This window comes from Carettochelys insculpta, chromosome 4, assembly GCF_033958435.1.
Source record: "Carettochelys insculpta isolate YL-2023 chromosome 4, ASM3395843v1, whole genome shotgun sequence".
NCBI classification, from domain to species: domain Eukaryota; kingdom Metazoa; phylum Chordata; order Testudines; family Carettochelyidae; genus Carettochelys; species Carettochelys insculpta.
The window spans coordinates 6,392,621-6,414,912 of NC_134140.1; the positions used below are offsets into that span (position 1 = coordinate 6,392,621).

Sequence of the window (22,292 nt, forward strand, 5' to 3'; positions counted from 1 at the left end):
TTGTATCCTGGCACCCCACACCGAGGGGATGCAGCTCCCACTGACAGGGAGCCCCTCCATGGGATGGCTGCCTTGTTCCTAGGCAACCTGTGCCCCAATGAGGCAGTTCCTGCTGCAGGGAAGCTCCTACATGGGGCGGCTTCCCTGTTCCCTGGCAGCCCCTGCTGGGAGGCTGTGAAGCCCCTATTCTCAGCACACCCCATCCCACCCTGCCATCCTTTGCTCCCCCTCATCAGGAGTCTTTAGAGCTCTCATCCCTAGCACCTCACCGTGGGGGAACAGTCTCAATCACCAAGAAGCCCTGACATGGGAGAACACCTGCATAGGCGAATGTCCCATATTTGCCATAGGGCAATGTGGTCAACCTGCATCCTTCTGGAGTTCGTGAAGATAATCGGTAATGGTTCCAAGGCTGATTCAGCTGCTTCCTTAAAGCCCTAGGGTGAATTTCATTGGGCCCTGCCAATTAGAATCCATCTGACTTATCTAAATTTTCGTGCTAATTCTTTTCCTATTTTGCCTTGCCTTCCTTCTCCCCGTGTTAATATGTTGGTAAGTACCTCGCTGTGAGAGCCTTTTTTGTGAAGTCTGAAGCAAAATAGACATTAAACACTCAGGCCGTGTCTACACACACACCCTTTCAGGGAATAAGGGAATTTTGAAGTCAGGGTTTCCTTTCCAAGTGCTGGTATCTACACGGCCCTTTCACTTTTGAAATGACCCCACTTTGAAGGCTGCAGCTCATGGGAATATGCAAATAAGGCATGGGATATTTAACTCATGTTAACTCATATTTAACTCATCTGTAGTTTCAGTCCCACGGATTTACATACCCCTTCTGAAAGGGCGGGGTGTGAGAACCCAGCCTCAGGGTTTTGGATGCCGTCCGTTATTAGTATTCCTTCCCCACTAAGGAGAGACTCTGCTCTTCCTTTTGTCTTTCTCCTGCCCCTGCTATATTTACAGAATCTCTTCTTATTGCTTTGCATGTTCCTTGCTAGATGTATCCCATTTTGTGCCTTCGATTTTCTGTTTTTGTCCCTACATGCTTCTTTTATACTGCTCCTTCACTCTTTCTCCATATTTCCATTTTTGTAGGTTCCTTCTTGATTTTCAAGTAATTTAAGACCTCTTAAGGGAGCGACAGGGGCCTCTTACTATTCTTCCTATTTTTCTTTTACATTGGAATAGTTTGCTGTAGCACTTTTATTCTTTTATCTTTTAGGAAAGTGCCATTTCTCCTGAACTCCTTTTCCCCATAGATTTGCTTCCCAAGGGATGTTACCTACCAGCTCTCTGAGCTTGTTAAAGTCCATTGTCCTTGTTCTCTTGCCCTCGCTCATTCTTTTCCCTTAGAATAATGAACTCAATCAAGTCACGATCCATTTCACCCACATCAGGTGTGTCATTTTGGGGTCAGCAGCAGCTCCTCCCACCCCAACACCTGCCACTGCAGGACATTGAGTATAAGACACGAAACAACAGGCAGATGCAAACAGATCGGTATAGGGATCGTTATGATCAGCATAATAAGCATGGCAAGAACTCACAGCTACCTATTTATTTAGAATGGTTGTGGGCATCTGGGCAGAGGTGAATTTGAAGGTAGGAGCTGAAAGAAGACAGTGTTCAGATGTACCTTCCATGCGCAGGAGATGTCTGGGGAGAAAACATGACCACTGTCTGGGCTTTCCTATTTTCCATGAAAGTTTTCTCCTCCTATTTTCCTCATCAGCCTGGCTTCTAATATTTTACATGCCAAGATCTGCTTGGAAGGATTGGTCCAGACCCTCAGTGGGTATAAATTATTGTAGCTCCATCCATTTCACTGAGTGTTTCTGCCAAACAAAGGCTCTTTGTTTTCTTCTTTTCTTTCCTGAGCCAAGAGCTGCCTCTCCAAAACCCCATCCTCTTCTGTATCCCCTCAGCTCTTCATCTCTTCTCCGCTCACCTCAGAGAACGTCTCTTTTTCTCTCCCTGTTTGGCGTTGAGTGACTCTCTCTTTTTCTCGGCTCTGGAACCATATAATTCATCTTTCTTTTGGAAGCCTTCTGGGAGGCAGTTTGCATGAAAGGCGCTATAAAAATAGTTGCATTGTGGTTTTGATTTATTGACTCCAACTGCAAAAGATCTCTCCTCCTAACAATTCCTGCACCAGGTGGGTGTTTTGACAGGGTTCTGCAGTATCACTTACAAAGCTAACCACAGACACATGAGTTGGAGGGTATGTTGACACTCAAGGGTATACAGCTATCCAGTCCATTGATGTGGCGGGGGCGGGAAGAAGACAGGTCCTCCACTGTCCTCCCGCTAGGTATAATTTAATGGTTTATCTTTCATATGCTGCTGCTCAATCCAAGGGGAGAGCAGTCAGCTTTGGCAACCAGATTTTAAAATTGTCCAGATGCTCAATGGCAAGGATTTAGGTCGTGAGGATCCCAAGGGGGCTTACTTTCTGTGCTTGTTACTTTAACAAAGAAGACAAAACCCAAGCATGTAATTCAGGTTAAGAGTCACCGTTGTTCATTTGCTGTAATAGCCTCTTGCTAGTTGTACAGCTTGGTTGCTGTAGATTGCCTGGTAGGATTTGTAACAGAGAGGTAATCATATTAGTCTGTATTCTAACAAAACAAATCAGCCATCATATAGCACTTTAAAGACTAACAAAATAATTTACTAGGTGATGAGGTTTCATGGGACAGGCCCACTTCTTCAGATCTATAGCATATCCACTACAGACTGACAGTTATATAGCACAGAGGTGCAAAAATATGAAATAAAAGCTAACACATCAGATAGATGGAACTGAAAGCTGGGGTGAGGGGGAGAGAAACTAAGTGTCTTGCCTGAGCTCATTACCAATACCAAAGGAAGGGAAACAGTCCTTGTAATATGTGAGATAATTGCTGTCTCTATTGAGAATAAGTGTCAACATTTCAAAGAAGAGCATGAACTCCAGTTCACACATCTCCCTTTGTAATCTGCTGTTAGTCTCTTTGTTGTAGGACACACATTTGCAGGCTTTAATGGAATGGCCCACTCCATTGAAATGCTCACTGACAGGTTTATGTGTATTCATATTCCTAATGTCTGCTCTGTGCCCATTCATTCTTTGGTAAAGCGTTTGCCCCGTTGCCCAATGTACATACTAGAAGGGCATTTCTGGCACGAGGGCTTATATAACATTGAAGTACAGGAGAATGAGCCCCTGATCTTGTAATTAACGTGGTTATGTAGGATTTGTGTCAATGCCTTTGTTTCTGCTGTGGACTAGCAAAGATGAATTTAGCCCCTCCTGGGTTTATAAGCCATGAAGAGCAAGTCACAAGGTGAGCGAAAATAGCCAAGAGGCAGGATGGTCTAGTGCAGGGGTCAGCAATCTTTCCGAGGCAGAGTGCCAGAATTTGACTTTTTGATCTCTGTGTACAGTTTGAGTGCCAGTGATACATTTAAAGTCAGTAATAGTCCTACTTACAATAGATGATGCAGAGTTGTACTGTTTAGGGGGTGGTTGGTAGCACTGGTTAATTTAATAATGCACAGGGTTTGAGCAAGCTCCCAGCTCTATGAGGGAGGAGGGACAGGGCTGAACTCCCATCTTGCATGTGGATGAAAATCGGCTTGTGTGCCACTGTTGGCACCAGTGCTGAGGGTTGCTGACCCCTGGTCTAGTGATTTCTGTTTTCAGCTCTACTTCTGACCTGCTCTATGTAGTTCCTCCCATGCTTAGTCTATTTAGATCATGAGATTTGGCATGGTGGGGGTGGGAGGGGGGTCATATCTGACTAATGTTTGTACAGCACCCAACACAATGGGCCCAGTTTTGGTTGGCTGCTGGCTAATATCACAATAGTCTACGGCAGGCGTGTCCAACCTGCGGCCCTGGACAGCTCGTAATGTGGCCCCACAAGATCGTAAACTTTTAACATTATTATGTGATTTATATACATTAACTATATTATATATTTTATATGCGGCCCAAGACAATTCCTCTTCACTCAGTGCGGCCCAGGCAAGCCAAAAGGTTGGACACCCATGGTCTATGGTAAATTTTAGAGCATCTGCATGTCTGTCTGCCCATCCGTGAGTCTCTTTGTTCAAGAACTACTCCTGAACAGTAAGAGCTAGCACCACCAAATTTCATGTGCAGGTGCTTCTTATCATAGCTTTAAGGTCAGTGTTTGTTTGTGCCAGGAAAATGGAATGCACCTTGAGTCTAACTGGTTTTTCATCAGACAGAAAGAGGGGGGGCTCTGATAGCAGGGACAGTTATACTCCAGAATGACCACAAGGGGGCAGCAAGCACAGACGACTTTGTGTGTGTGTGTGTGTTTGTTTATGCTCCAGAGCAACCACAGGGGTGGGGGGACAGTGAGCATACCAGCCACTGGCCAGGCAGCGCAGCCTTCTGCCTCTGTGCCTACCAACCCTTTGCCTTGGGCCCCCAAAGCCACCAAGATCCTGCCATTGAGGGACCCAAGCAATGCTGGGTAAATCTAGTAATAATAATAATAAAGCTACCTGGCTAAACATGAGGCCCTTTCCATACTTCTCAGTATCAAGTATCGGGCTATGTGGAAAATGAATGCCCATGTAAGTTATGTGGTAAATCCTGGTTGTCATGAGGTTCTCTGGCCATCTTCAGGTAGCAGGCAAAGAGGCAGGGCCATCCACTACTGTTTGATTAGGCCTTGGCTGGTGGTCAGATCACACAGTGATGGGGGCAGAGTAGGTGAGCAGATGAATCTTTTGCAAATCTCTTCCCATGGCATGTCAGAAGTGGAAGTAAGTAGCCTCTAAGGCACCACTGTCAGCCCACCTCTTTGGGCTTCAGCTGGCTGCTTCTGGTCTTCCTTCAGTTGGGTGGTATCTGTAATTTTTTTTAAACTCTTGTGAATGAAGCAGCCAGCTGCTGTGCTGGCAAATCAAGTGAAATAAGAAAGAAGCAGAGGTTTCTGCGGGCAGTTAAACATCAGAGTCGCTGATGTGAATATTAAGCTCTGTATACAGAACAGGTGGACAGCGTAGAGCTGAAAATCTCATGACAAATAAATGTGGGGGAAGGAGGAAAATGCACTTCTGCCTTGTGAGGTTCTGAAATCGGGGATCTGCTGCTGTCTCTGGACTTGATTATAGTTCAGTTATGTTAGCAGCTGGAGGCACCGTCTGACATCAGGCATTCTGATTCTGGCATTGTAGAGATATGGAGTAAGTGACAGTCCCTGCCCTGAATTGCTTACAGTCTAAACAGCACCTACACCATGGGAGGTAAACTTTCCAGTGACTTACTTTTGGGGGGTGGCATATGATCCTGCCTTGATTCTTAGAAGCTAAGGCCAGAAGGGACCAGGGTGGTTATCTAACCCAGAGGTCTGCAGCTGAAATAGTGAGAAGAGCCACTTTTTCAAATTCAATTGAAAATCAATCCTTCAAGAGCTGCAATGCATGTGAACACGAGACAGTCCTTAGTAAATAATGGCAAACTGTACTATTTGTAACCCGTTTTTAAGAGCAGCGCACACAAAATGGTTTATGCCAGTTAGAAAGTTGTTACCCCCATCTCCAGGCTTTACCCACCTCAGCCCCCAAACCTGCCCTCTATCCCCAAGCTTTACCCTTATCCCTAGGCTGAACCCCTCTGATCCCCAAATCCAACCCCTCCACCCCCAGGCTTAACTCTCCTCAGTGCGCACAGCTCCTCCATGGTGACCTGCTCTCCGCTGCCTCCCTCCTGCTTCTTGGTGTGGCTCCGCCAGGGGTAGGTTCGGCCACCCCTCCCCAACGGTTGTCCTGATGGCTTAGACTTCCGCCCACGTGGGGTGGCTTCCTGCCCTGTCAGCTTTCTCTTGCACGGCTCCCAGCCACAGCCGACTGCTCAGCAGCTCCAGAGGCTGCTGCCACTGGCACAAGGAAGCCTAAATTCAGTTGGTCTAACAGCGGGCAACTGAATTTAGGTGTTTTGTTTAAGCGACAGCAACTTCTGGAGCGGCTAGAGTCGTCAGCAGCAGCAGTGCTCAGAGCCGCAAGTGGCTCCTTAAAGAGCTGCAGGTTGCCGACCCTTGATCCAACCTGCTCTCCAGTGTGACACAGGATGTAAGAGTGGAAAAACAGCCAATCATGATTACAAAATGGTCGCTAATGGCACATGCACGGTGAACCTTGGTAAACTGAGCCAATAGTTAACTACCCTCCCTGTTAACAGAGCCCTTATGATTTCCCATCTGAATTTGTTTGCCATTAACTTCCAGTCCTTGGATCATACTCTACTCTTCTCTGCTAGACTGAAGAACTCCTGATCAAATAATGGGTTGGCCCATTACAAAAGCAGTTTCTCCACTCTTGATGTTCACACCTCCACATTAGCTGCTACATTCCCCCGATGGAACTCACTTGATTTTTCCTCTCTTGATGTTCACAACTCCACATTAACTGCTGATAATTTGCCACATTCACCCCCCCCACCCCCCGACTGAATAGACCTTGTCAGCTCTGGCCCTCCCCTTTACTGAGACTCCCTCTTTAAATCCTCCTCTGAAACCGCTCCAGTCATGCATCTGATGAAGCGGGTCTTTGCCCACGAAAGCTTATGCTCCAAAATATATGTTGGTCTATGAGGTGCAGCAGAACTTCTTGCTGTTTTTGAACATACAGACTAACTTGGCTACCTTTCTGATACTGATTCGTTCCCCATGCAGGTACTGAGAGACTCTGATCGTCACCCCTTAACCTTCTATTTTAAAAATTAAACAAATTGTGCCCCCTGTGTCTGTCACACTGAGGCAGGCTTTCCAGGCCTTTAATCCTTCCCGTGACTCTTCTCTGACCTTTCTGCAACTTATCAATATCTTTCTTGAGTGAATTCCTTGGTGAACTGGGCCTGGAGCTCACAGTTCATAATCATTCCTGGGCAGATCTGGAAAGGATAAAATGAAATCCATTTTCAACCCGATGATCAGGCTGTGTGTGCAGAACTTTGCAAGGGCTAGGGAATGGGATCGTTGAATGATTTGGGATCGAAGGGTGAGGAATTATTTAACACTCAGTTTTTATTGCAGCAGCAACACACCTCTCTTAGTGGATCTGCATAAAGGGAGGTTTGGCTGCTTCTGCTGAAGCAGCTCCCTTTAGATATTTTTCAACCCTTTATATAACTCCGATAAATAATATACAGAGGAGCTAAAACCTCATGTGAAGTAAGCCTTTGTTTAACCATATCTTGTCTTCTTTCCTCCCAAGCTCAGTGTCATCCATTGGCCTAGGATTCCCAACTCTCCTTCTATAGTGAGTCTTACCACATGTATTCTGTGAAAAAACTTACTTACAATTTTAGGAGGAGAGGGTGACCTCAATGGTTAGAGCATTGGCCTTGTAAACCCGGGGTTGTAAATTTAATCCTTGAGGGAGCCTTTCAAGGTTCTGGGGCAGGTTAGATTTAAAAAACAAGTCCATCAGGGACAGTGATAGGTCCTGCTGTAAGTGGACTCAGTGGCCTCTTGAGGTCTGTTCCAGCTCTGAGATATGTATAGTTCCGTGTTTAATCTTTTTTTTTTTTTTCAATCTACATTTGGGGCCCTTGTGGGTGGAATCTTGAAAATATGATCAAAGGACAGCATAGTGGCTTTGAAACCAGAACACATAGGAAAATAACCTCCATATTTATAATAATAATAATAATAAAACCCCTCATGATTTTAAAGACAATCTCAATTCTGTGCTTGGTGCATCCCAAGTGTATTTTCTTTTAGAGGGTCGGTGTATTCCATACGCAATTTATTTATTTATCTAATTCTCTCTTTCTGTCTCCACCAACTTTTCTGGAGGTGGCCAAACGACATGTAGGCCAGTCTCTTCTTCTAGGTATCTCAGTCCAATAACAATGCCTGACTCCAGGGAGCAGCTCTGCCTTGACTTGACTCTGTTTATACGCCAAGGCAGAGAGTAAACTCTCTGGCTGCTCCCACAGGTGCCTTTACCCAGAACCTTGTAGCACCAAAACAGAGAGTAAGGATTTCCCCAGGGGTGTGAGCAAGCCTGCCCGTGGGAGGGCAAGGGGGAAGGCTGCCACAGATCCTGGAAGCTTAAAAGGGTCCAGGGCTCCCAGTCATGGCTACAGTGGCTGGAGCCCAGGCCTTTTAACTTGCCTCCAGAGTCCTGGGCGATGCTGAAAGGCTGGCTGAGGGAGGCTATCCCCCCAGCCCTGCCCATTCCACCTGAGGCCCTGCCCCTTCTGGGCGCCTGGAGCCACCTGCTCCCTCACCCCAGGTGCAGTGAAGTCTGTCAGCCATTTTGGGTGGGAGACACTTGGCCACCACTTGTCCTTAGCTGGAAGAAGCTTGTCTATACCTGGGGCAGCTCATCTCTCTGAGACCTAGAGCCTGTGGGAACACTAGCCCCATCCTCCAGCTCGGCAGGTCTTGGTCGCTCTGTGCAAATGAGTGGTAAGCCCCAAGTCCTCAGAACCCTCCCTGCAGCAGCCTTCACTTGACCGCTTACAGACCTCACCACGTGTGCGATGCCTAAGGCAACAGTGTACATGCCCACTGCTTGATCCAGCTGAGGTTCCTGTCCTGTATAACCTGACAGCACTGCGACGTATGTATAGTGAAAACAATCGTGCATTTATTGTCAGGGGCTCAGGTTTGAAAGATAGCAACTGAGAATAATAATGGAAACAAAGGACTACACGTACCACCAGAAATGCAGCAGACTTCCTAAATTTAGTTTTAACAGGCTAATTCCTTGTCCAATGTAGCCTTGCCAAAGTCAAATGATCTCCCACCATTTCCAGCCAACTTGGCTGGGGTCCCTCATGAATGCCAAAAAGCACTGTCCTTTTTATTTTCTCAGGGGAGATAAAAAGGTGACTATACGTCCTTCATCTGATCACAACTGCTGATCTAAAGTTGCAGTGGGAGATGTCTAGAGAGTGGTGACACAGGGGAACGAGTTACCTTGGGAGGTGGTGGAATCTCCATCCTTAGAGGTTCTTAAGGCCAGGCTTGATAAAGCCCTGGCTGGAGTGATTTAGTTGGGATTAGTCCTTTTTTGAGCAGGGGTTGGACTGGATGACCTCCTGAGGTCTCTTCCAACCCTAACCTCCTATCATAGCTTCTTTACATAGTATCAGTAAATACATTTCATAATGTTATTGACCTGTCTGATCCAGGTTTTCATTTAAGGTACCACCTGACTTTCTTCATGGATAAATACCATGAAAGCAGTGTGCTAGGTGCCGTGAGTTTGTCTGGCCTAATAAGAGTTGCTGTGAGAGAACAGGGAACCCTTGGCAAGTAGGCACGCAGGGATTCTTAAGGTCACACCTGGCAAGTATGTCTTCCTAGACTAAAAGCTCTCTCACATGCTAGGAAAAAGAAGGTGGAACACTATGTATTCCTGTGCCACCTAGTGACAGCTGCCTTAATATTACTTAGATACAATAAACTAACTTTGGGAATAGATGACTGAGCTCTTGTCGAGGCTTGTACATTTCACCACTGTTGTGGCTGGAGTTGTTCTTCCCTTAGAAGCTTGGTACATTCAGTGTTGTGCGTCTTTAAAAGATTTCACATCCAATGTGTCCTAATAAAGTAGTGGGCGCTTAGGACCATTGGGGGTGTTTGTGGGTTAAAACTGCATGTTTGCTACTGATGAATGGAGAACATAGTAAACCGATATGGTGAATTATTAAACAAGACACAAAAAGAATCAATCTATTGCTTAAGGAATTGTGTGGAGTTAAATTTGCATCAGTATTTGTTCTGTCTTAAGCAACCTTTATGCTCCTAGTAACAAACATTAACTGAATTATACTGAATGATTTGCTACCAAATTTGTTTCATTTCTCCTTCCCACCCCCATAATTCAGTTTCTTTTGTTTCCTTATCTTGTTAATGACCCTTTGTGACATTTTCCAGACTTTGGTGTAGAAGTCCCTGTCGACCTGTTCCTCCCTCCAAGAAACACTTGGCACTTCATCTTGTTATGGCAGCATTTTCACATCATCTTTTGCTTTAGCCAAAGTGCGTCTGCCGAAAGCGCAGCCTGAAAAGGAGACTTGTAGGGCAAAGACATGATCCTGGCCTGTAAATAACTTTAAGGTGATAAGAAGGTTATTTTCTGCCTGAGAAGAAGCTAAGACAAAGAGTAATGGCTTGAAAGTATGGGAGGAGAATTCAGGCTTGTGTATTAAGGAAAAAAATTTCTTTAATGGTGAGACTACTGGAACTGAAAAAAATGATGTGGACACCCCATTGACATAATTGCCTTAGGAAAGCCCTGTGAAAATTCCAGCTGCAGCTGAGATTCAGGCAGCTCAAAACCAAAAAGATGGCCAAAGGAACAAATGGTGAGAGACCTAGAAGAAGAGCTCCTAGGACTCAGTTTCACTAGGAAGAACTTGCTGAGATGTCCTGCTCTACTGTTGAAATGAGAGAGGCTCTTGGACTAGCAAAGGGTGATGTGAAGTAGGGGAAATGAAGTCCCTGTGCCAGATGTGAGTGTTCTTGGAAGTAACACATTGGAGGAGGAAAGGTCGTTGGATGAACAGGTTCTGGATGATGAATAGGATCTGGCAGGGAGATGCATGGGGAAAAGGATGGTCAGGGACTGGATTTGGTGACAAGGAAGGGCATCTGTAGAGCAGATGGGAGTCAAGAAAGGAAAATCAGAGGCACCAGAGGTTGGGTCAAGAATCAGATAGGTCAGTACTACAGATGGAGGATTGGGTTGGGCTTTCCCAAAGAGGAGAGGAAGGAAAGAAGAGAACTTGGCACATCTGGCCCGAGCACTGGATGGCCCCTGAGGTGACCAATCCCATTCACACATACGTAATCAAGAGAGAATATTGACCCAGGGATTTGGAGAGCCACTGCCAAAATCCCAGGAGCAAATGTCTCCATGTAAAAATGTAGCAACTTCCACCCAGCATCGTATAACTGATAAAATACGTGTCCTCTTAGAGGAAGCTCTCTGGGGTAAGAAGAAATTAAGGGATGTGAAAGGAACTTTAATGGGGTGTCTGTTTAATGGTTTGTATCTTGCTGCTTTTGGTTTGCTTCTGGTTCAGCAGTGAAGGGCTTAGTACCTGGCCCAGTAGCAGCAGTGATGGGCAAACTAGGCTACTGAGCGGGCTGCATGAGTGGCCCTCCATCTCTGTGGGCTGCAAGATTGGCATAGCCAAGACAGCCTCCCGGGACATGGCAGTTTTGCTAACTGCACTTGTGTATCCAGAATTTGTGGGCTGGGCCAGTTGAACAGCAGCAACCCTCTGATGGGATGCAGAGGGAGCTCACGGCTCTCTCGATGTTGTGTGCAGTAAGCACGCACCTCACTTCATGTGCCCTGGCTTTATGTGCTTGTCACCAGTGATACCAGCAGAAAAAAATATGCAGAAGGAAACTGGCCAAATATGGCAACCCTGTGCAAGGGCAAATTTAAACGAAAGGTCTCATAAGCCACATACAGAAACCAGTGGGTCACATGTGGCCCTTGGGCCACAGATTGCCCACCCCTGAGCTATTTAGAGTCAAGGAACATAAGAACAGCCACACTGACTCAGACCAGTGGTCCACCTAGCCCAGTGTCCTGTCTTCTGAGAGTGCCCAATGCTAGGTGCTTCAAAAGAAATAACCAGAAGAGGGTAATTATCACCCCCTATCACCCAGTCCCAAAATCTGGCAGCCAGTGGCTTAGGGTCACTCAGAACATGACCATTGGCTCAGGCCCATTGATGGGCCTGTTCTCCATGAATTTATCTAGTTCTGTTTGGAATCGAGTTGTAATTTTGGCCTTCACAGCCTCCCCGACAATGAGTTCGTCAGGTTGACTGTGAGTTGTGTGAAATAGTACTTCCTTTTGCTAACTTTAAGCCTGCTAGCAATTAATTTCCTTGAATGATCCCTTGGTTCTTGTGTTGTATGAATGCATAAGTAGCACTTCTTTATTACCTTTCTCCATGCTGGTTATTTTATAGACCTCTCGTGTACCCCGGACACACACTTGAGTTATTTCTTTTCTAAGCTGAACGGTCCTAGTTCTTTTAACCTCTCCTCATATGGAAGCTGTTCCACACCCATGATAACTTTTGTTGTCCTTTTCCGTGCCTTTTCCATGTCTAATATATCTTTTATGCGGCAGGACAACCAAAACTGCACTCAGTATTCAAGGCATGGGTGTACCCTGGATTTCTATCTTGGCATTACCATATTTACATTGAATGAATCAAGCTAGTAATTTTGGATGGGATGCTGCAATGTTGCAGCCGTTTCCACCAAGTATCTCTATCAATGCTGCCAAAGGCTTTTTCAAAGTCTGTGAAGGTTTTGTACAGAGACAAGTTCCACTTGAGCGACTGTTATATGATCACTCTGAAAGTTGCTATTTAGTCAGTACAGGATCTCCCGCTTCGGAAGCCGGCCGGCTCTTCCCTGAGCTGTCTATCAATTTCTGTCTTCATTCTCTCCAAGAGAATCCTATCAAACACTTTTCCTGGAAGCATTCGTAAACAGCATCTAAAAGTTTTATTTTTCCTCCCAACCTGTGGTGATATGTTCCCAGTCAATCCAGGGATAGTTGAAATCCCTCATTTCTATTGAGTTTTCTATTTTTCTAGCCTTGCTAATCTCTTGTAATGTTTCACAGTCAGCTTCACTATCTTGGTCATATGGCTGGCAGTTTATTCCTACTGTTATACACTTCTTAGTCAAGCATGAAATTTCGATCTATAGAGATGGATATAATTTGATGCACTTAAAAGCTTAAGATTAAGGGTGGTCTCAGAGGATCTGATCTTGAGGGACTGAATAAGAATGAGCACAGGTAAACAGAAGCTGAAAACGGCACATTGCTGACAATAGCAGCTGTGCATTGAGCTAACAGAGCTTAGGTAGGCTTATGTGATGGATACGGTTCAGCAAAGCGCCTGCTGAAATCAGTAGAAGCAGGGTTTCAACCACAGGCTACGTCTACACTACAGCGATCTGTCGACAGAAGTTAGTCAGAGATATCTTCTAACAATAATTTGATCGACCGATTACGGCCACACGTGAAAGCAAATCGCTCTGTCAACAGAGAGAGGCTGAACTGCCCAGCTGCTCTCTCCACAGAACAGCCAACTGGAAGCATAGCAGAAGGGCTGCCCAGTGACCTGAAAACCCTGTCTTACAGATGGCTCCTCGGAGCGTCCGCACGCTTTTTTGTCCACAAATTCTGTTGAGAAAGGGGAGGCAGAAGGCTGTCGATTAAAAGTGATGAGTTCTGTCACTGATATGTCCACAGAACACACTTTTAGTGTGGCTACTCCATGAGTTTTGTTGAGAAAACTCTCTAGTGTAGACATAGCTGTGGGATCTGACCCACTGAGGGATCCCACAGAGGAAAGAAGCTCTTGTATGTAAGGCCCTGTCCTGACTGTCAGGAGAAGCTAAGCTCTTCTCCCGCCTCTGCCACTGACTTTCTGAGTGGCCTTCATACACTATGGGTCAGAGACCGGGAATTGGGCAGTCACATTTAGTGGCCAGAGCAGGAGTCAGTAGCCAGACACTGGAACTTGAACTCAGAGCCCAACTCAGGTGTCCAGAGCGGGGCTGAGTCTGAGACAGGAACAGGGCCAGGTACTCTTGCAGTGTCCTAAGTAGCTTTTGTCTCATGGTGGTGCTGGGAATAAAAGCAAACCTGTTGTTCCTCCAGTCAGTCAGCCAGCCACCTGGCCGATGGGAGATTCTGCAGGCAGTCAGCTATGAGTCTTCTCTGGCCCACTTGAATGGTGGAGCTAGCTGGCCCCTGGCTGAGCTGCATGCCCCAAATCCTGTCACTGGGAACTCATTCTCTAACAACCAGCCAAGAGCTGTACCAGGACCACCTGAATGCAGTCAGGGAGGCTCTCTGCTACACCCAGAGGACTACCCTCTTTAAAATGGGAAGAGGTAGCAGAAGGGTGTGTTTTGGGCTGGAAGCTGCACAGCTAGCAAGGCCCAGTGACCATGGAATCATAGACTCCTAGAGCTGGAAAGGACCTCAGGAGGTCATTGAGTCCAGCCCCCATAGGCACCATGATCCCTAACCTAGCTCCCTGATGATTAGCTTGATCAGACCCAGAGACTTTTTGTTCTGGGCCTTAGAAGTGCTCCGTTATCAAAATCTGTCTCCTGAGGTCAGACCCTGTAAAGTATTGTAGAAGTTCTCCTTTCAGTCAGGTTCCTGGAAAGGAAGACATGCTGGTGTTTGTGTGTTCAACAGTCCTTGCCCAGGCTGTGAAAGTGAACTCATTATCATCCCCACTGCAACAGAAACTGAGGCAGCCTCAGGTGAGCCACACCATGCCATGAGGGGAGGCATGGGTTAGCCTATGCCTGCTACATCCGGGTCCATCAAAGTGGGAGGTCTTCTGGCACAAAGTGATGCTGAGAGAGAAGGTGCTGTTATTGGAATCTCTTAGGTGATGATTGCACCGTCTTTCCATGCTCTGCAACTTCCCACCGTGTGTGTGTGTGTGTGTGTGTGTGTGTGTGTGTGTGTGTCAGGAGAGAGAGAGAAGTCACATGAATGTTGTAGATATTTTTTGGCTTGCTGAAGAAGCCAGCAACAGATCGGCCTCCATCACCTTTGGAAACACACTGGGAAAAAGAGGAAGGGGAGATGTTTAAATTAACTCCAGGGAGTGTGAATGGTTTAATGGGATTAAACAGATCCAAGGGAATCCCTGGTTGGACTTCAGGAAGAACTTTCTAACAATGAGACTAATTAGAACTCCCAAAACAGGCACAGAAGCCCCATGTTAAATTGGATTGGACAACATTGGACAATAGGGAACGATATAGGGCTGGCCACAGTGAAAGTGTGATTATCTCGGAGGTATGTGGTTATTCCCTGGCTAACCTGGCGTGTCCAGGTAAAAAAGTTAATTGTGCAAGGGGTGGGGGGTTTCATACCTGTGATGGGTTTGGTCACAGATACCCCCTTAGGACTCTCATCCGATGTGCTGATCATACCCCTGGGCCCACCTACCTGCCTTCTAAGGTGCCCAACCACCCTGCCCTGATGAGTCAACCCCTCTGGTCTCCCACGGCATTGGCACAGAGTTGGGGTCACAACCCACAGCGGAGCAACACAGACACTGAAATCCGCTCAGCTCTGGGGAGGCTCAGCCAAAGGGTCTGGACGCAGCACCCAGGTGCACAGCCCCAGTGGGACCAAAACCCCAGCTAAATCTATCTCACGATGCATAAAGTATACACAGGGTGAGCTCATAGGTTGTTCGTCCTCTTGATCAATGAAAGCGCTGTTATGCAATTGTTTGTACTGGGTTTATTAATAAACAAAAATGATTGTATTAGGTATAAAAAGTAGGGTTTAAGTGATTGCAAGTAATAGCCGAGAGAGTAAAGTAAGTTATTAAGCTAAATAAAACAAAACACACTGGCTAAGCCTAATACTTGGAAAAACTTGTTACCTGCAAATTCTTACCCTAACAGTTGTTCTGCTCATCTTTCCGTACACACTAGGCGGCATACTGGCTTGGGCCTGATCTTTCCCCTGCTCAGTGTTCGGTGGTGGTAACCAGTGGTTTCCTGACATTCAACAGCAGTCCCTATTGTTCGTTTTCATGCCTTCATATTGACTTTTTTCCCCAAGCTCAAACTTTTCTCACCTTGAGTGGAAAAACAGTGCCCAAAATGGGTTCCAGTATCAGGTGGCCTGGACACATGTCTTGTAGGATCAAACATAGACCAAGTTTACAGGAGAAGCAAGACTATTCACAGCTCTTTGTCCCAAGTACCAGGCCATTAAGTTCCTTGAGTACCATTAATGGCCCTTACTTAGCCTGTCTAGATTAGCAAACAGGTTTATACACTCATCCCTCCTTAAACGAGTACTTTACTTACAAGCACTCACTAAAATGAGGGACACATAATGTTCATGAGATGAGTGAACTCCCCACCTGCTAATATGAGCCTCACCCCCACGCCGCAGACCCAACCCGTAACAGCCTGAACCCCCCGCCAGCCCGCAGACTCAACCTGCTGCCACCTTAACACCCCACCAGCCGCACAGACCCAACCTGCTGCAGCCTGAAACCCTGCAGGCCTCACAGACCCAACCTTTAGTGGCCTTAACCTCCCCACCCACCCCATGGACCCAACCTGCAGCAGCCTGAGCTCCACCCACCCATGGGCCCATCCCATGGACCCAACCCACCACCAGGTTTTAACCTTCCCTCCAGCTCATGGCCCCAAACTGCCCCCAGCCTATAACCCTCGCCAGCACCCCCCAACCCAAGGTTCACTTACCTTTCAAAAGCAGCGCCACATGTTGCCGCTCCTCTGAGTTAGGAGCACTAGGAACCAATCGGAGACTTCTACCTGTATTTTAATGGGAATTTAGTGTCCCTCTTACGAGTTTTTGCCTACAAGCAGAAAGCTGGGAACCAATGGTGCTCGTATAACGAGAGACGAGTGTACTTCATACTTCTAACTTCAAATACAGGAATGATACATGCACACAACTAGAATACACACGTTCAGCAGATTGTAACTTTTGAAATGCTAAACGTTAGATACAACATTCTGCATAAAGCGTATTCAAGTTAGGTGAATTCGTATTCCTAGGCATACTTGTATACAGAATATGAAATACCATCACAGTATCCATTGACTGCAATGGTTACTATTAGAGGATAGAGCATGGGTTAGCTAAATACTGGGTATTTTCCAGCTTTGTCATCTATGATCTGTGCTCTGCAAAAGTCACTTGTACCTTATCAAATGGTTCTGTGAGCACACGGGGCCTGATCTGGAGTCCCTGGACAGCTTTCCCCTTGACCTTACTGGGTTTTGTCAGGCTCTCAAAGCTGTGAGTGGTGCTCAGTAGGTCCAAGATCTGAAGGGGAACAAATTCCTTCCTGGTGGTTTTGTCTTATAACAATGTTGACATTATGTGGAGTAACGGAGCATAAAATCTGCCTATGGGAGCCAGTGTGCAGAAAAGATGGTGTTATCTGAGTCTTTTATGCCTCTTTACGCTCTCGGGATCAGAAAAGATTAATGGGCCAGGTAGGAGCCAAGGTTCCTATCTTTATTTAAGCTGTCAGGTACTTTTCATGTTGTTTATGTTGATTGCTCTATAAAGCCTACAATGACGGATGTGAGTTCCTACATTCCCAGCACTTCCTATTGTCATCTGTAATTTAATACCAAGAAAAATATTGATCTATATTAGTGTGTGTGTGTGTGTGTGTGTGTTGTCAGTGTTCCACTTTCATTCTTAGCTTAACAAATAAACCCTCCCAGACACTGCGCTTAACATGTGCCCCAATCAGTCTCTCTCTCTGTCTCTCTCTGTAGCTTTCTTCAGTCTATCATTCCAGTCATGTTTCATTTCCATACTAAACATAGTGTTATTGCCAAAGCGGCTCAGTGCTGGACCATCAAATGCTGCATGTACGTGTGTGTGTGTGTGTGTGTGTGCGCGCGCGCGCACCCCCTTCTGTATTAACACACACAGACTGAGACATGCCCTGCACCGCCTTCTCCTCTCTCTTACACTGGCTACACCCCCTTGGTTTGACACACACATTCTCACAGAGGCAAGCACCAGCACAGGCTGGCACAAGCTGACACACTCCCTGGGGTATGCGTTGGCCTGTGGGCTCACACACACAAGGAGTTCTGCATTCAGACATAAGCACACAGAGACTTGTGTCCGTCTATGACATTACCACACAAATGGGGCAAGAGCTGGAGCATCTCAGGAAGAGGGGAGCATTGCAGGGCAAGTTTCCCTCTGCACGTTCAGTTGTCTCCAGACAGAGCCCCCGTGTGGCTTCCCCCAGCGCCAGGGGGTGGCTGTTGTGGTAGGCCAGGGGAGGCAATGCTCCCTCAACCAGCCAGGCATGGCCCCCCGCACTCCACTCTGCAACCCCAGCCCCACCCTCCTCCTGTATATGGAGATACACATCTCAGAGCCGGAAGGGACCTCAGGAGGTCATCGAGTCCGGTCTCCTGCCCTCTTGGCAGGACCAAGCACCATCCCTTCCTCTCCTCCCCATTAAATCTATTTGCCCCAGATCCCTAAATGGCCCCCTCAAGGGCTGAGCTCACAACCCTGGGTTTAGCAGGCCAATGTGCTAATCACTGAGCTGTCCCCCTCTGATTTCACTCCCTCCAGTCTCCTGCAGAGGACTAGGCTTGGGCACTGCTGCCTGGCCTCCCTTTGAGCTGAGGAGATGCTGGGGCCATGGAGCCTGCCCCCCCCACCCCCGTGCTCTAGGGATGGGCCTGTGTACGGCACCAGAGCTGGGGAGGCTGAGGCTAACCCTAACCCAGCCCGGGATGTTGAAGCTGCTCAGCTTCCTCTGAACCTTCCCTGTGCTTCTGAGCCAGGGAGGCTGGGGTCACACGGCCTGATTGGTGGCTGGGCTGGGGTTGCTAATGGCACTAGATTGGTTCCAGCAACGGGCGGAGCCTCAGGCAGAAGGGACATTGCTGGGGACAAGCCTTCTACAGCTGTGGGTTCACTGACTGATGGATAGCTCAGTGGTTGAGCATTGGTCTGGTAAACCCAGCATTGTGAGCTCAATCCTTGAGGGGGCCATTTAGGGGTCTGGTGCAAATAGATGTATATGGGGTGTCCAGGAAGGGGTTGCACCTCTGGTGTGGTGCCTCCTTGGGGTCAGTTCATGCACCTTTGGTCCCCATCTGGCACTCAGCTCTCCCCTGTGGCTCCAAGAAGCTGTAGCATGTGCCGCAGCCATGCCCTGATAAAACGCTTCAGCAGGTGGGCTAAACCAGACTGGTTTGACGAAAATGGCAAGACCACCAGGAAGGCCTTAGAGGAAAAACAAAATGCATTTCTGTCATGGCAAAACAATCAGTCATCAATCTCCAGACTTGACCGTTTCAAGCACCTTCATAGTCAGGCGCAGACTGTACTATGCAAGATGAGGAGTGGGAGAGAGAAGCTGATGAAGTCCAACACTGTGCTGACACCAAGAACTCCAAGATGTTGTTCAGTGCTGTCAAAGTTGTATATGGACCTTCAAAGCCAAGTACTACACTTGTCCTGTCTGCAGGTAGCATGACCCTCCTGAGGGAGAAGTGTTGCCTCAACGATAGATGGAGACAGCACTTCAGCAACCTTCTCAACAGACCCTCCATTGTCGACCCTGCGGCCCTAGATCAGATCCCTCAGAAACCCATGATAGAGTCTTGACCTGCCCAATACAATGGATGAGGTCAAAAAGGCAATCAGCCAGACCAGCTCTGGCCAAGTCCCTGGGATGGATGGTATCCCTGCTGAAATTTTCAAGGCAGCAGGACCAGTGTCACTTGGAGCCTTTCACAGCATTTTGACCAGCATCTAGGAAGGAGAAGACATGCCCAAAGACTTTAAGGATGCCACAGTCATCTCGTTTTTCAAGAGCAAGGGCAAGAAAGCTGACTGTGGAAATTACTGGGGCATCTCCCTTCTCTCTACTGCTGAGACGATCTTGGCTTGAGTCATCCTCCACCATCTGATTACCAGCATCTCAGAGGAGAACCTGCCAGAGGCACAGTGTGATTTCTGTCCAGGCCTCAGGACCATTGACATGATCTCTGCTGTTCATCAGATCCAGTAAAAGTGCATAGAGCAGAACTTGGATCTATACGCCATCTTTATAGATGAAGGCGTTTGACACCCTCAACAAAGAAGCCCTGTGGATTATCCTGTCAAAATTTGGCTGTCCAAGAAGATTCGTTAACTTCATATGCCTGTTCCACAATGACATGACTGTCTGTGTTCTTTCGAATGGTGAGTCCTCAGATCCATTTGAGAAATCCCATGGTGTGCTGTCCCCAGTGCTATTCAACCTCTTTTTCACGTATGTCCTAAGCCACGCAGTTAGGGGCCTGGACCATGGAGTCTACATAAAGTACAGGCTTGAGGGGTCACTTTTTGCCCTTCATCGTTTGAATGCTAGAACCAAGATGCTTGAGAGGCTTATCCTTGAAGTCCTTTTTGCTGATGACTGTGTGCGTATGGCACACAAGGAACCTGATCTCCAGCTTATCATCAACAAGTTTGCTGAAGCCACTCACCTCTTTGGTTTGACCATCAGCCTAGGAAAGACTGAGGTACTGTTTCACCCTACTCCAGGATCTGCTGCTGTCCCTACTTCAATCTCTATTGAAGGAACAGAGTTAAAAACAGTGGACAAGTTCAAGTACCTCGGCAGCGCGATAGGCAGTGGCGGTTCCCTTGACAAAGAAATCAACGCCAGGATCTGCAAGGACATCCAGGCACTAGGACTTCTGAGAGCGCAAGTGTTGAATCAGCACGATGTCCAAGAGTCCACTAAACTGAAAGTGTACAAGGCTGTAGTCCTGACCAGTCTCCTGTATGGATATGAAACCTGGACCTTGTACAGAAAACATGTGAAACTGCCGGAGCGCTTCCACACACGCAGCCTGAGGTCAATCCTGCACATCCAGATGGGATGCTGGGCTGGATGGACCTTTGGTCTGACCCAGTATGGCCATTCTTATGTTCTTATGTTCTTATCCAATGGCAGGACAGAGTCACGAACCTGGAAGTCCTGGGCAGAGCGGGAACCACAAGCAATGAAGCCATGATTCTGAGAGCCCAGCTTCACTGGACAGGGCACGTCATATGAATGAAAGAGCCAAGAATCTCTAAACAACTCCTCTATGGTGAACTGTCCCAGGGCAAAAGGAATCAAGGTAGGCCTCGCAAGAGGTATAAAAACTCTGGCTACATCTACACTAGCACACTATGGCTACGTCTACACGTGCACCCAACTTCGAAATAGCTTATTTCGATGTTGCGACATCGAAATAGGCTATTTCGATGAATAACGTCTACACGTCCTCCAGGGCTGGCAACGTCGATGTTCAACTTCGACGTTGCTCAGCCCAACATCGAAATAGGCACAACGAGGGAACGTCTACACGGCAAAGTAGCACACATCGAAATAAGGGAGCCAGGCACAGCTGCAGACAGGGTCACGGGGCGGACTCAACAGCAAGCCGCTCCCTTAAAGGGCCCCTCCCAGACACACTTTCATTAAACAGTGCAAGATACACAGAGCCAACAACTAGTTGCAGACCCTGTATATGCAGCACGGACCCCCAGCTGCAGCAGCAGCAGCCAGAAGCCCTGGGCTAAGGGCTGCTGCCCACGGTGACCACAGAGCCCCGCAAGGGCTGGAGAGAGAGTATCTCTCAACCCCCCAGCTGATGGCCGCCATGGAGGACCGCGCTATTTCGATGTTGCGGGACGCGGATCGTCTACACGTCCCTACTTCGATGTTGAACGTCGAAGTAGGGCGCTATTCCCATCCCCTCATGGGGTTAGCGACTTCGACGTCTCGCCGCCTAACGTCGATTTCAACTTCGAAATAGCGCCCAACACGTGTAGACGTGACGGGCGCTATTTCGAAGTTACTGCTGCTACTTCGAAGTAGCGTGCACGTGTAGACGCAGCTTATGTCGAATTAGCCTATTTTGAAGTAAGGACATGGAAATAGGCTACTTCGATGTGTATCGTCTACATGTCCTCCAGGGCTGGTGCCATCGACGTTCAGCATCGACGTAGCGACGGGGAACATCGAAAGGAGCCGCCCCGGAAGGAAGTGTGGAGCGTCCACACACACCTACAAGCGCTCCCAGTCGAAATAAAGGGCCAGCAAAGCCCCAAGCCACTCCCTTAAAGGGCCCCTCCCAGACACACTTGCCCTGCACAGCACAAGATCCACAGAGCCAACAACTGGTTGCAGACCCTGTGCATGCAGCATGGACTCCCAGCTGCAGCAGCAGAAGCCCTGGGCTAAGGGCTGCTGCACGCGGTGACCATAGAGCCCCGCAGGGGCTGGACAGAGCATCTCTCAACCCCTCAGCTGATGGCTGCCACGGAGGACCCTGCTATTTCGAAGTAGCAGGACGCGGATCGTCTACACACGCCCTACTTCAACGTTGACCATCAAAGTAGGGCGCTATTACCATCTTTGGGTGGGAATAGCAATTTCGACGTCTCACCGCCTAATGTTGATTTCAATGTCGAAATAGCACACGGCGCATGTAGACGCAACGCGTGCTATTTCAACGTTGTGCTGGCTACTTCAAAGTAGCTGGCTAGTGTAGACACACCCTTTTAGTAGGCATCCTTCAGTCTGCATAGACTATGGATCGCGCCCTTTATAGTTTCAATTGAGGACTTTATATACAGTGTCTACTGTGACTAGGAAGACCCACACGAGAGTGACAGTCCTTGCTGCATCTCTTGCAGATGTGGTGGGTGTC

General features: G+C 47.6%; 1 protein-coding gene across 1 annotated transcript in view; it reads left to right on the forward strand.

Annotated features, from left to right (window-relative positions):
• Nucleotides 1-22,292, forward strand: part of GFRA4 (GDNF family receptor alpha 4) — a 120,205-nt gene that overhangs the window by 10,011 nt on the left and 87,902 nt on the right. The gene's annotated exons all lie outside the window — the stretch shown is intronic.